The sequence below is a fragment of the Dermacentor albipictus genome, chromosome 1, assembly GCF_038994185.2.
Source record: "Dermacentor albipictus isolate Rhodes 1998 colony chromosome 1, USDA_Dalb.pri_finalv2, whole genome shotgun sequence".
In the NCBI taxonomy this organism is placed as follows: domain Eukaryota; kingdom Metazoa; phylum Arthropoda; class Arachnida; order Ixodida; family Ixodidae; genus Dermacentor; species Dermacentor albipictus.
The window spans coordinates 288,990,754-289,006,628 of record NC_091821.1 but is presented as its reverse complement, the minus strand read 5'-3'; the positions used below and the strand labels follow the sequence as shown (position 1 = coordinate 289,006,628).

Here is a 15,875-nt window from a genome sequence, read left to right as displayed (position 1 = left end):
TGGCGGCTCTTCCGAGTCTCTAAAGTGCGTTTCTGTAGCCCTATATACATCTACTAGTTCTCTATTTAACTGCTCCTCAGTCCCTAACCACTTTCCATTTCTTCGGCCACTCTGCATATTTATGCAACCTATTGCACGGCGAGTTCTTTTTTCTTCTCATTTTTTATGTTCGTGCTGGTGATAGCATTCTGATGAGCCCCTAGGGGACCTTCTTCATCAATAACTACCCTGGCCCTTGAGCACCCGTGGGCTCCACAACAAAGCAACTGGACGACCATCATGTCGGCAGCCCACTTTTCGTGCAAACCTGTGATTGAAGTGGATTCCCTCTCTTTGAAAACTGCCACACACCATCTCACTTCTGTTGGCTCCCATCACCTCAAAAGCTTTCTCTCGGCTCACGTCCCAAATCGCCTCATTAGCGGACGCAACTGCTCTTTGTATGTTAGTGTCGCGTACAGGAATCTCCGGCACCGTGTATACCACAATGCGCACCGAGGGACATCTCGCGCATGTCGTCTAAGCCCTTCGCCAAGCGCTGGGCTACTCCCGCCCCTTCCCTGCTTAGCACATCATTTCGGTCGCCCACTACTACTACAAGATATGTGCCTGTGCATTCTCCGCGAACTTTTCTGTAGCTCGCTGCATGACAGCCCAATCTCCGCCCTGAATACGTCCCTACAGCCACTCTTTTGTCGCCTTTCATCAGCTCCACAATTGCCTCTCAGCACATACACAGCTTTGAGTCACCAGCAGTTATCGCCTTTTCGTGCTTTTCTACTGACGAGGCCTCTCCCTGCTTCCCTTAGTCATCCTTTTCCGCGCGATTCGGATTTGACACAGGGAATGGACCCCTATGAGAACAAAGAAAAACTGCGCAATAAAGAACAAGACAGAGAAAGAACCACATGGCACAGGCGCAGACTAACTGGACTGGTTGTTAGTCTGCGCCTGTGTCGTGTGGTTCTTTCTCTGTCTTGTTCTTTTTTGCGCAGTTTTTCTTTGTTCTCATAATGTCATACCAACTAGCCCCTCACCGTACGCTAATGGACCCCTGCGCTCCCCCTTTCCCTTTGTCGTAACGCAGTTGATCAACACCCTCTAGAGAACTTGAGGCCTTCTGGCTGACCCTCTCCCCTTGAACTACGTCACGCAGAAGAGGCCAACATAAAAGTTCCGTGCAGCGCGCTGCGAAGCTACTAGCGGCGTACCTGTGTTGAAAATGACGCGCGGAAGATATACAAAAGTTAATCACGGCTATTCGGAGAAGACCGAGGCGACGACGGCGGCGACTACAATTCGATTAGTTCCAGGAGCCGTGCCGCTCCTCGAATAACTTCGCGGCTAAGCAAGTCCCGGCATGCTCGGCCATGCTGCCGCATGCTTCCGAACGCGCATTTTTATGCGAAGCATATTACCAGAGCTCAACCCAGCTCCTCAGGCGCGGCGGTGTCGCCTTCAATACCACATGACACCGTGACGTCACGACAGAGGAGAAACGGGGCTCCAACTCGCGCCGTCGCTCGCGGCGTCGCGGCGGTATATAAGCAGCTTCGCTTGCCTCTGCTAGACACTCACGAGGTGAGATGCCTCCTGGGGACAGAGCTGCCCGTTGGAATGAGAAGCGAAGGTTGCGGCGTGCTACAGAGACTGTTTCTAGGTGGCTTTGCTACGGCGCAGTGACTACGCGCCCCGCATCGGACGCGGTGAGCGTCGAGCAACGCAGCGTTCGGCGCGACAACGAAATGTGCGCCTGAGCAAGCGCCGCACGCCTGAGCCGACGCCGACGACACCGGCTTTTCTGCGATACGAGCTCCTTAACGCTGTGACGTTAAAATAAAGGCTAGTATGCTTAGCTTCCTGGGCTTAACCTTAGCTAAGCCACAGCCAGTTTTTTTTTTCTAGACGTGACCAGTGAATGCAGTCTCAACATTTGTGCTGAGCTTGCGATTGTGTGTACCGCGAGTCTTCATTGCCCCGGAATGTGGAGTGCCGTGCCAAGATATGCCTAATAAGTGCTGTGTGCCCAATTGCCGCAGCAATTACAAATCGGTGGAGAAAAATCACGTCTTCAAGTTTCCGCAAGATGAAGAAGCCCAGAGTGCCTGGATTAGGGCGATACCACGTGCACATTTCATTACATCACCGCACTCCAGGGTAAGATGTTCAGCACTTCTTTAAATAGTTACTTTTGAAAAATACGGGAAGGTTAATAGCTCATTTACAGAAAGTTCCTTTAAATCAGGAATGTTAGAATAAAATTTAGAACTTTTAACTTCCTTCTAGGTTTCTGAACTTCATTGAGGCCGACATCGTGCAGGAGTTCTCTCACCTCGACGACCTTACAAGGCACACCGTCACTGCACCACTCTCACGCCTGCGTCTTCGCCCAGGCGCAGTCCGATCAAAGCTTCCTCAACGTCCACCTTATCTTTCGAAGCCAAGCACCTCCAGAGAGGATTCTGTTTCCAAGCGCATGCGTCTTGAAGCTGCTTCTTTGAAGAAAGTGCGTGAAGCGTCTGCTGAAGCATTCCGCAAGGAGAAGGAAGCGGATAATATTCTAAACCTAGAAGACCTGATGCAATTTATAACAAGCAGAAAGTCTACATTCAAGAAGAGCAATTTACTAATCTGCCAAACCAACGTCGTTTAGTCACTGACCTCACGCTTGAACTGCTCGTCAGTGATGATTCCTCAGAGTTCGACGCTTGCGAGGATGGACACAAATGTCAATTTGTGTTAAGGCACCTTTTGCGGTGTAGCACGAATATTTTATTGAAGAACTACTGCTGCAAGATGAATGACAAAATATTGGATGCCAATGCTAAGGCAAGGAAGAGAAAAGCTGAAACTCTGTGCTATAGGCAGCTGTTTCCTTGTAAATAGCTGCACGAATGTTTTATATTCCGTTTCTATACTTACTTGAGTTGTTGTAAATTAGCGCACTGTGGTAATTAGTGCGTCGACAGCGAAATTATTTATTTAAGCATAATGTAGATTGCAATAAGTACATGTGTCCCCAATAACATTGTTCATACGCAATTGTGAAGCTAATAGAGTGCGTTACATTCATCATTGCCGCGCCATAAAAACCATTGGTACAAAATTACGGAAGGAAAAGTTTTTATGGATTCAATTTATTTGAAGTAATAGGTATGAGGCGTGGGGTATAATAAATAATAATAATTATTATAATGCACAAACAACGTACACTACAAAGACGACAAAGCGCGACGCTATAAAAAGCTGCTGGAATCAATACCTGCACATGCTTTACAAAGCTGTTTTCGATCTGTGCCTCTAAATAAATGCTTCGTAAAGTGCCTGCTGCTCATTCCGCAGTTTAGACTGAAGAAAACGTGTGGAGTGGTCAATAAAAGCATACGGCTGCTAGGTGAACCAAGCCGCGATCCCTTCCTTCAACCCGTATCCCCGAGCGTGCCGATGGCCTCTTCTCCGTGACGTCACTCGCCGAGCACTCAGGCCTTCTTGTTGAGGGGAACCTCCGTCCGGCCCATCCGTTCCACGAATTCCATGCGCTTTGTCGGCACTCCCGGTTCTGTCACGCCGGGAGCCGGCGTTCCATCGTCACTACCCCTTTCGTTCGTGATGGCAGCCCTGTTCAGTTTTTCCTCGGCTGCTCGGAGCCTTTGTCCTAGCGCCTTCCGCACATCGCGCTCCAAAATTGAGATGATTTTTCAGCCCATCGATTCGTTTCACAAGCTCATCCTGGAAATCCTTATTTTCTTTAGCCTAGCATCCACATCACAGTGTCTGCCGAATGACTCAATTTCCTCGCCATTCTCATCGTTCCACTCGTCTACCTTGAGACACCCCCGGCACGCTGGATGCTTTGGCGCCTTTCTTGCCGTATGTTGCACTTGGCTTTCTCTAATGCTGTCACCGAACCTTTCACAGCGCATACACCCGTGAGCAACAGTATACGGGCCACAGGGTCGGCGAAAAAACATAATTTCTCTGTAATTAACATGCATAAATGGAAACTGATGAGTGCACTAGGAAATGTGTAATGCCAAGTTTGGACTGCAGTCTTTAATTTGAAGTTCCATTAACTGACAGAGCAGAGAGTGTTTTGTTGCATAATCCCTGGTCCGTATACTTTTGCTCAGGGATGTACCTACAAACAAAGGTCGATACACACAAAACCTAAAACGTTAACATGTCACAAGTTATTTATCTGGAATGTTTTAAAAAGCAATAAATATCCAGCGGACTTAAGTCGTGACACACGCTCGCACGTGTTCAAACACCTGGCCACGCTCAGAGTGTTCTAGAAAAGCAATATTCTCGATGTGTAATGGCTAATATCATTACCACTTCCAACCTACCATTACAATACTAAAGAGACTTAACGCCCCACACTGTCGGACGTGTTGAAACACGTGTCACGAAAGGACGCCCTTGCTGTCCTGCAAAACCAAATACACACGAAAAAGGAAAAAAAATACAATAGCTCATAGACCTGCCGTTTCCAACCTACTATTTAAAGGCTAAAAAACCCAGCAAGTCCAAGAACAGAAGCAAGCTCAAAGCATGCAGAAAAAACTAGTATTTTCGTCGCCGCCACGGAATCCCGGAGAAACACGCCCATCCGCCACTGCTGCTCGAACTCTTCAGTCTTCGAAGGGTTCACAGCAGCAGCTGTGGAGAGTGGAGGCGGATCATTGCACCAATGAGCGCAGGCCTCATGCAGTCCGCGCTATTTGTAGCTCTAACCCATGACAGAGGCAGAGCTTTGTTGCGGGTGACGTTACCGTCGTGCCCAGACGACGCAGGACCTCCAAGTTATTATGAACCCACCTTAGATGAACTCTGACTGCATAGATAATACAAATTGGCTATTTTATAACTCGCAAGTGAGCTTTTAATTTGATGCTCCTCACTAAACCACGAATTTGAGCGTCATTTCAAATTTCATTATGAACTATTGCATATATCCTAAAAAATTTTGGCGCTGAGGTCAATATTTCGCCTAGTATTAGAATGTAGCATTACTTTGCCATATTTGTAAGCAGAAAGTTGACTTTTTAAGCTAAAGCGAACAATTGAAAAAGATCTTGCTCACCTTGCAGAGAGCTTTCAATCATGCTTCGGATTAAATGACGCGGATGCGATACCGTACCGAGATAGCGATACCTCCCGAGATAGCATCTGTGAGAAATAATTTATGTGAACTAAAAAAGCACACATTACGACCAATGAGACAGGAAGGTATGCAACCCACTCTGGTCTTTAATACATTGATACGGGGATGACGCGCACGTCACGGAAAAGCAAGCGTGTGTGTGTGTTACGCCATGGGAGCCGGCCAGTTCGTCTTCTTAGCTCTCATGCGCATCACTCAATTCAATTCAAGTTAACAGTAATTTTACTCAAATAATCAAAACTGGTATGCGACGTCTGGATCCTTAGCCATAGGTTAGTTATGGATCCATGCAGTTATACAAAGAAAAGTAAACGATTCAGACGAGCACAATCATTTGTGTTGGATCAAACAAACAAAACAAAAACCAAAAAAGAAAGAAAGAAGTAAATGCAACCAACCAAAAACCAATAAACTAAGGTGCAGGCCACCGCAGGAAGAAAAAAGCCGCGGCCCCCGCCGGCGCGCGCCATTCCCCGAATGCCAAGGACACAGCCATCGGCACCCAGAAGCGAAAAGGCTTAGTTTCTGTCCAAACTGCTGTCACCGGGGCCCCACACCACCAGTGAGGCAGCACGTATCCGAGACCCATGGCCTCCCTCCCACGACAGCCCGCACACGTACATGCTTGCGATAAGAATAGAAGAAACGGTTACACAAAAAGCATTGGTTGAACATTTGTGACTTTAGCCGTTTGCAGAACGGTAACATGTAATTATTATTTGCTCAACGCAGCAAGAATGTACACTGATATGCTATATATGCATTTGATGCACGGTGTGTCGGGTACAAATAAGGGTACACCGGCATTGACACTTACGTTACTATACATCCATGAACACATACCTACGTAGAAACAACAAAAAAGTCTAACAGCAACGCTGTATCCAGTTGTTGACATCATTATAACTTTCGTTAAAGACTAATCAGTTTAGATCGGAAAGAAATAATTCTTTTACAGCAGTATTAAAATTTGCTGACTGCTTAATGTTTGCAGGAAGCGAGTTCCCTATTTTGACACCTATACAATGTATGCGTAGCTTGCCGTACTGGTTGTGACATATCGGCGCGAGAAATTTCTCGAGGAAGGCTGTGCGACTGTTAAATGTCGATTTATTGAAGATAGTGGCAGGAAATGGCGTGTTACATCTCGTTATCGAGCACACTAATAAGGCAACGCGGTAATCTCGCAGGTGCGATAATGACACGACTTTGTTCGCAAGAAAAAGATTTCTTGACGGTGTAGTAAAGCTAGCGTAGTTGATTATCCGCAAAGCTCTCTTCTGAAGCCGCACTACAGGCTTCAAGTATGTTTTGTATGGAAATACCCAGGCTTCAATACAGTTGGCTAAGTGAGAATGAACGAGACAAAAATACAAAGTTCTCAACGTTTCGAAACTGAAATTACTCCGCGCCTTTGTAAGTACGAAGCATGCGGAAGAGACCTTACCACACAGCCTATCGATGTGAGGCTTCCAGTTCAGAGCGGAATCAAGGGTTACCCCTAAGTAGAGCACTGAGTCGACTTTTTCAATTTCATCACGGCCAATGGTAATGCGGCACGGCTCGTCGAAAGGTTTTATCTTAAACGGGGACATAAAAATAACAAATTTAGTTTGATTTATATTTAAGGAAAGTCGATTACTTTCAAACCATTTGCTAATATATTGAAGTTCCTTGTTGATTGTTTTAACAGCGTTATTTAAAGATATGCTACTGACCACAAGAACTGTGTCATCAGCATACATGAAGGCATTTGCTTTATTTAGGCCGTCCGCAAGGTCATTTATGTATATTGTAAATAATATTGGCCGAAGTACCGATCCTTGTGGTACACCCATAGTAATGTCAGAGAGACTTCAGGTGTGCACATCAATGACCATTGCTTGTTTACGGTTATCGAGACAGCTTTTGAAAAAGTCTAAGGAAATGCCTCGAAATCCAAATCTTTCCAGTTTCATGAATAATATGCGATAGTCGACAGTATCAAATGGCTTTCGTATATCTAAAGATACTCCTATTGATATTTCGTTGTTGTTCAAGGCTTCAGTGATTACATTAGTTAAAGATAGAATAGCCGTAGTTGTCGATCGCGACTTCTGAAAGCCGTGTTGACTCGGGGAAAGGATGTTTTTTTGTATAGAAATTTTCTTATTCTACTAGCCAGTAGTTTCTCAAAAATTATGTTTATGCAGTTCAATACCGATATATGTCGATAATTACCGAAATCGTTGGGGTCCCCACTTTTATAAATAGGCGTCACTCTTGCTATTTTCAATACCTCCGGGTATGTGCCCGTGTAAAATGCTCTGTTGAACAAATCAGCTAGAGTAGGTGCCAAGGTTTTTATATTATTTTTCACTACGAACAGCGCAATATCATCGAAACCAGGTGCCTTTCCTCTATCTAATAGATTTGCAGTAGCTATTACTTCCTGGATTGAAATATCTATGTAACCAAAGGAACATGAATTCCAAGCAGGCAAAGGTGGCTCGAACGTACTTTGCATGCCAAAAAGAAGTTGGGTTCCAACCGTACAAAAGTGATGATTAAATTTTTCACTTACTGATGAAGCATCGCATCCTGTAGCTATCGATGGAAGAATTCGTTTTGAAACTGTAGGTTTAATAATAGACTTTATATTAGCCCATACTTTTTTCGGATTGTGAGATGACGCGTTGATCTGGTTACTGTAATACTGCATTCTCATTGCTGCCAAGGCTTTGTTTCTGTGCTCCTTGTATTGATTAAAGTAGTACGTGCTTCCTCGATATTGTTTCACTTTAGTATGCCAATAATCTAGCGCTTTAATTAAGTTCAGTACGCTCTGTGTCATCCATGGACATATTGGTTGCGTATATTGTGTCTACTTTTATTTGAGTGCACTCTACAATTGTACCTTTAAGTCTTTCTATTAGCATAGAACAGTGCATGTTAGCGTTGAAGTCGTCCAAGTCGGGGAACGACATGTTGGACAGTGACAGTGACAGTTTTTCATGATCAATTCGCTTTGTTCTACCTGTTAAATTTATCCGGTTAAAATATGTATCGTCAAGACAATATAGAACGCAATCAATATTCATGTCGCCCACTATAACAGCTTTCTTATTATTTTCGGTTAGGTGGATGAGAGCATATTCTACGTCATTCAAAAACATGCTACGATCAGTATGCGGGGGACGGTATACAACACCAATGATGACATTGTGCAACTCTACGAAAAACATCTCTGAGTGTCCGCTAGTAGGTCTATTCGAAGAAGAATAAAGCCTGTACCCGAGTGAGTTTCTAATATAGAATCCCACCCCTCCTCCCCTGTTTGCAGCGATTCTAGGACACGAGGGAAAAACGTAATTTGGAATGTTGTAACTTTCGCCAGGCTTTAGCCAAATTTCCGTGACGGCTATGACGTCATACATGTTATTGTGCTGTGCCAACAGCGTAAGAAGAGCATCAATTTTTTTTCTAAACTTCTCACATTGCATTGAAGCAGTGAGTGTGGTCTATGCAATCTATGAAAGTTATCAACAGAAGAAGTCATCAGCATATTGGTGATATGCCACACGGTCTAGGTCAGCCTCCGTGAAGATGCGGAGGACATCGGAGTTTTTTGCTTTCCTCATTAATATTCGTCCTCTCGATACCCAAGCATATTTCCAGTTGTGTTGCTTTTTTGCGGCAATCTCTTTTGCCAGTAAAAGTTTGTACTCAGTGCATAAGTGCTCATTTCTAAACACTGGTGTACGTTCTGTCAAGCCAAAATCGGCTGCAGTAAGACGGGCTTCTTTTGTACATAGAAGCAAGTTGTCACGGGCGGCGCAGGTCTTGAATTTGATAATGATGTGAGATTGATTATTGTTTTTTGTTGGAACACGGTGTACGACATCAATAGCTGCCATTGTCACCTGCGCAGCAACCTTTCCTGCCAAAATGGTAACAACTGCCGACAGTGACTCATTGGGTGCCCTGGGGATACCTTTCACTTCAATATTTGTTCAACGACTGTGTTGCTGTAGTTCCATCCGTTCCTGTCTAGTAGCCTGCAGCTCTTTAGAGAGGCGGCTGCTTTCACTTTTAAGTCGGCTTTCTTCCGTCTTCACCTCACCTAATTCCCTCTGCCCATTACCAAGTGCTTTCTTGAAATTCTCAAAGCTTTCATCATAAAATCTGCAGACTTCTTAAGGGAAGGAAGGTCACGGTTAAGGTTCTTATCCATGTTGTCAATCTTTGCACTCAACTTCAAGAACAACACAGCACGTTCTTTCACCGTTGTGGGCGTTTTTTCGAAGACCCTTTCGCCCGTATTCTTGTTCCCCGCATCAAATCCATCATGTCCCATAGCTGGAGGACGACCCAGGCACGAAGCTAATATTTAGTTAATCAAGCTGTTTTACATACCTGTAATGCACAAAAGTGCGGTGAGTAGGCCGTCGATGTGAGCGTACCTGGACCGTCCACAGCAATGGTTCTGTCGAAGTGCGAAGCACGCTTTTATGCTCCCCGTTGCATCATTGAAGGCTTCTGCGCAGCAGTAGTGACGCAGGAGGCCTGCCTCGATTCCAGTTTGGCGGGATCTGATGCCAGCAACCTTGTGATTAGCTAGGGCACTGGTAGTCGCGTCGAGTGTTCAGAGCAGCCAGCGTCGATGACTCCACCCTGTAATGCACAAAAGTGCGGTGAGTAGGCCGTCGATGAGAGCGTGCCTGGACCGTCCACTCCCTGAGCGCTGCCACGGCAGCTGCTAAGTTTGTGGTGCACTGGTAATGCTTTAGCCGCGACGCAAGCACTAATCACTCGGCAGTAGGAGATGTTCGAAAATGGAGCCGAGTAGTCGACGTCGTTGGCCTTCCTCGCAGGGTCGCGTGTAGCGGTTGAGGAGCTTACGGCGACAGTGCCGCTACACGCGAGGAAAGCCGCGACTGTCGACTTTCCTCGCGTGCTTTTATTCGTACATACAGCATACGACGCGCGGCGACACCGCCCTTTATACAGAACATCGCGGCAACGGCAAAATTACGCCTCGACTGTCCACGCAGTTTCTAACGCAATAATAAGCACAACTCACTGAGAACAACAGGCAAGGTATAACTATTTCTCATGGCTCACTTGTGCTCAGATTCACTAAACTTTTATTCAGCCGGACTCACTGCACTCAAACCCGCCAGAGATTTATTCAGTACGCCTCATTCGTATTCAAGTTTGCCTGAATTAACTCAGTTAGGTTGGCTCGTACTCAGACGCACCAAAATCCTAGTCTGCCACTCAAACTCACGGGCCGGTCTGAGTCTTAGTGGGCCGACTCATGTGTGACTTTGCCGACCTATGGTGAGACCTAAAGAATGCAGCAATACTACCACTTTTTCTATATTTTCTGTCACAACGGACGTTGCTAAAGCCGGGGAAAATAATTTCAACATCGCATATGTCGTAATGCCACGAGGTTTCAGTTACTACTGCAACTTGCGCTAAATAAGACGATGTTAAGGGAACCAAGTCTGGAATCTTCTTAAGCAAGCTTCTTGAATTATTATTTATGCTGCAAACATTTCCGCCTCAGTCATTCCGGTGTCAATGTGAACTGTGAGGACAATGCTAGGAGGAAGCAGCACAACTATGGCTAGCGATGTTGACTAAGCTGCTAATACAATGATTTCAGTCATAGCGCACCTTGTTAATAAATACACGCTCAAACCTTAAACTTTAGGTATTTCTATTATTTGGGAAAGAGCCAGTGTTGTCCCATAGATTTCTGTGGACATTTCCTGCACAACCAGAAAAACTCTCGCTTATGATGATATCTGAACTCTTGTGCTTACGGTCATTTCTCAATACCTCAATCAAATTGTGCAAATATAGAAGCTTTAAATTGACAGGGCACGTGTGGCCATTTCTGAATATTTTTATTCGGTGGCATCTTTCAATTATCGTACAATTATTCCGCAGTTTGTCGACAAAAAAACGGAAAAATTGCGTAAGATTACCTCACCACTCTAGCTAGGGACGTGCAAAAATCCAAAATCATCACTTGCAGTATCGAGTTTGCTGATCATATTAGTGGTAACAGCTCATTAAGGATTAAACAGCGGAACGTGGATGTCATTAGGTGCTGAAGACCGCAAAGCTTCAAAAGTGACCAGCCTGCAGACAATCGTTTCATGTGGTCATTACAAATGCTAATTCCAAAGTGGCCCTTAGTACATGTGTATGAAGAGTGTCGGTCAGGGACGAGACCTCAGGACACGAATCTATAGGCAACTCACAAGCAACGTTTCTTGAAGACAACGAAGCATCCAACCTAGATTTAGGTGAACTGAAATCAATGGTCTCACAAAGAGACTTCATTTCAGCAAAACTAACATTCGAAACACGTGTGCAAACTTTCGGCTCGACTCATGCACAATCAGCACGTCATACGTGGATTCACTTACACGCCGTCAGGACTTGTATAGTTGCCGAAGCAGACACTGCATGGAGTGGTCGGGACCGCTCTTGGCGCCACTTTTGTGGTCATCACTGCCCGTCTCGTTATCAGTCCAGTGACAACACTGTGGGTGTGGGGCGCAACATAATCGTGTCCCGTTTCTTCACAGCTCTGGAACATAGCTCTTCGGACACAAAGGGGTCCGTTGTCTTGTTATGCCCATCAAAGGGCTTTTCAATGCAATGCACTTGTGCAAGGCGCTGGGATCGCTGCTTTTCGTAGCCGACCTGAAGTGCACAGGTTAAATTTTTGCACTTGTTACACGATGGCTTTAAGATAAATCCCACATTATTAATTAATTATAAATCTGTCAGACCAAAGTGCTTAGCATGAATCCACTTTAGAAGGCTCTCGTGCTCCAGCATGTTTTGTTATTTTTCATTATTAGTGCCACAATGGAAATACAGGTTGAGTTCTCTGTCTGGCAGGAGAAGCACTGAAACTGTGCGTAATTTATATAATGGTAAGTTTGTTCCACTCGTAAATAATTGTTGTCATGGACCTTTCTTACAGTAATTATCATAGCAGTGGGCACGGCAGCATCGCACAGATGCAGTCTTCAAATCCGTTCCTGTATATTCTACAGATAGGCTTCCTGCTGTTCCCCACGGGCCCTACATCGGCGTGCTAGGAGCTACAACCATCGTGTCGAGCTGCTTCTATCGGCGACAAGTATCTGCTGATGCACCCAGCCTCAGTCGACGAAAGCTACCGGCCCTTCCATGATGGCGCTGCGGTCACATCGACAGATATGCTTGGATCACTGATGACGACACCATGGAGCGACCCTATAATGCAGGACGCATACGGCACAGCTGGCAGTGGGCACGGCAGCATCGCAAAGATGCAGTCTTCAAATCCGTTCCTGTATATTCTACAGATAGGCTTCCTGCTGTTCCCCACGGGCCCTACATCGGCGTGCTACGAGCTACAACCATCGTGTCGAGCTGCTTCTATCGGCGACAAGTATCTGCTGATGCACCCAGCCTCAGTCGACGAAAGCTACCGGCCCTTCCATGATGGCGCTGCGGTCACATCGACAGATATGCTTGGATCACCGATGACGACACCATGGAGCGACCCCATAATGCAGGACGCATACGGCACAGCTGGCAGTGGGCACGGCAGCATCGCAAAGATGCAGTCTTCAAATCCGTTCCTGTATATTCTACAGATAGGCTTCCTGCTGTTCCCCACGGGCCCTACATCGGCGTGCTACGAGCTACAACCATCGTCTCGAGCTGCTTCTATCGGCGACAAGTATCTGCTGATGCACCCAGCCTCAGTCGACGAAAGCTACCGGCCCTTCCATGATGGCGCTGCGGTCACATCGACAGATATGCTTGGATCACCGATGACGACACCATGGAGCGACCCTATAAAGCAGGACGCATACGGCACAGCTGGCAGTGGGCACGGCAGCATCGCAAAGATGCAGCCTTCAAATCCGTTCCTGTTTATTCTACAGGTGAGCAGACGCTATGACAAGTCATTTCGTGGTAACGATGTCTGCCTAATTCTGCTGCCGTGCCCACGGTCGCTTCGCGAATCCTTGTGCAAATTGTTTGTTTTCTTGCGCATGTTGTTGCTTCTGGGTGGAGATCTTGAGTTGAACCCAGGCCCTACACTGGATGGCATAGCAGAACAGCTAAAGCTAATTGCAGGAGATTTTCAAGAAATAAAGGAAGAAAAATCTCTAACAAACGCTTGACTCAATGCAATTGACAAGAAACTTGAAAAGATAGCTGGCATTGAGAAACAGATCTCGGAGAACAATAAACGAATATCCACTTTAGAAAAAGACCTAATGGCTATGGAAAAGAAAGTCGAGGATCTGGAAAACCGGAGCCGTCGGTCCAACCTTGTCATATACGGTGTTGAAGAACAACAAAAGGAATCAACAGACATGCTTCTTGAATTGGTCGAAAAGAAGATTTTAGGCGGTATACTACAGATAAAAACCAAGGGAATCGAAAGAATCCACCGCCTAGGCAAAAAGAAGCACACTGATACTTCTAGGCCAAGAGCTGTACTCCTTAATCTACTCGACTGCCGAGACAAAGTTTCAATCCTCAAACACTGCACGATGCTCAAGGGCTCAGGTTTCGATATCAGGGAAGATTTTTCTCGTACTATTCGAGAAATAAGAAAGAAGCAGTGGGATCGAACGAAAGAATACCGGGATAGGCAGGAAAGGGTGTCGCTAGTCTACGATAAAATGCGCATAAATGGTCAACTTTTTGCATGGGATAGTGACCATGAAGATTTAGTTGCAGTCCAAAAAAAACGAAGAAAAGGACGCCTTACAAAAGAGAGTTCACTCGAAGTCGACAGAAGTAACCCTGTTGAATGTGAACGCACGAAGTCTTGCAAATAAAATAGACCAATTCGAAGCTCTTGTTTTAGAAATTAAACCCGACATTATTGCTGTCACAGAAACGTGGCTTCACTCGGATATCTTAGACCATGAAGTCTTGCCGCCGGGATATGTGATTGTGCGCAGAGATAGGGGCACTAGAGGCGGGGGGTGTCGCACTTTAAGAAAGAACTACGATGCACCGTTTTACCTGATAAGCCAGAAATTGAGGCGGTGTTGTGCAAAGTGCAGCTGCAGAAAAGCTGCATATTTGTAGGCGCTGTCTACAGACCACCTAACGCTGAAACAAGTTATCTAGAACATCTTCTGGATTATATGCATGATCACATGACGAAAGGCAAAATAATCATGCCTGGTGATTTTAACTTGCCTGAAATGGAATGGTCGTCAAAAAAAGTGCGAGGTGCCACGAATGACGCCATATTGGATATATTGTTCAACTTTAACCTCAAGGAACTCGTACGCGTCCCCACACGTATCCAAGGCAAATCCAGTTCTATTCTAGACGTTGTTCTTGTTAGTGACCATTTCCTGAACGACCAGACATCCACCAAAATCTTACACGGCATATCCGATCATAAATTTGTCCTATGCACACTGCCTCTACCTGGTCTTGTACGACAACACGGCCCTATAAAGCACGTTCTTGCATTCAACAGAGCAGACAACGATGCAATAATCACATATCTCACTCACGAATTCCTTGACTTTTCAGATCTTTGCCCGGATAAAAACTCGTCGATAGATCATGTATGGTTGCAATGCAAAGCACACGTCATGTATTGTATTGAAAATTTTGTCCCACTAGAGCGCAAACTTACAAGAAAATATAATCCATGGATCACCCGCGAAATAATTCATGTTAAACGTAAAATTAATAGGCTGAGGAAAGGTAGAAGGTCTAGTTTAGCCGCTAATATCACTGCTCAGATTTCCGCGCTATCTAAAACATTGAAAAGCAAGATACGCGTTTCCAAAATGCATTACTATGGTACCACTCTATCCAAGTTCATGCAAACGTCACCAGCAAAATTTTGGCGTTACGTACATGGTAAACATAGCGATAGAAAGGCTTCTTCTTCAAGAGAAACAAAAGAAAAGGCGGATCAATTCAATCGCTGCTTCCAGTCGATTTTTACAACCGATAATGGACTAGTGCAACATTCCCAGATTATCCCATCTACCAAAAATAAATTCCTAGAAACCCCAGAAATAACCGACAGTGGTATACTGTGTCTGCTATTAAACCTTGATGACAAAAAGAGCTGTGGCCCAGACGGGATACCGAACGCTTTTCTCAAACAGTATGCAGAACCAGTTAGTAAGTATCTACGTTTAATATTCACGAAATCTATCCAGGATTCACAGATTCCTTCTGAATGGAAAGTCGCAAAAATAATCCCAGTGCATAAATCCGGCGACAAGACGATCCCATCAAACTACAGACCCATTTCCTTGACGTGTACCAGCTGTAAAATACTCGAGCATATCCTCAAATTCATCAAAAAGATTGTCGAAGGCAATGATCTGCTACACCCCAACCAGCACGGTTTCCGGAGAGGCCTATCGACCGTTACTCAACTCGTCGAGATAATGCACGACTTGGCCCAAGGCATTAACGAACACTCCGAAATTGACATAATTTTTATGGATTTCTCAAAGGCGTTTGATGGGGTTTCCCATGAAAAGCTAGTTATCCAGCTGGTCCGCAAACTTTGGGATGGGCCAATGACTCGATGGATGTCAAGCTATTTGTCCGGCCGTCAACAATTTGTGCAATGCAATGAGCACGTTTCTGACACATTAAATGTCGCATCCGGTGTGCCCCAGGGATCTGTCTTGGCACCAATATT

The 15,875-nt window shown here is 45.4% G+C and overlaps 1 protein-coding gene across 2 annotated transcripts in view; it reads left to right on the top strand.

Annotated features, from left to right (window-relative positions):
* Positions 1 to 15,875, top strand: part of LOC139054444 (atrial natriuretic peptide-converting enzyme-like) — a 784,429-nt gene that overhangs the window by 512,635 nt on the left and 255,919 nt on the right. The gene's annotated exons all lie outside the window — the stretch shown is intronic.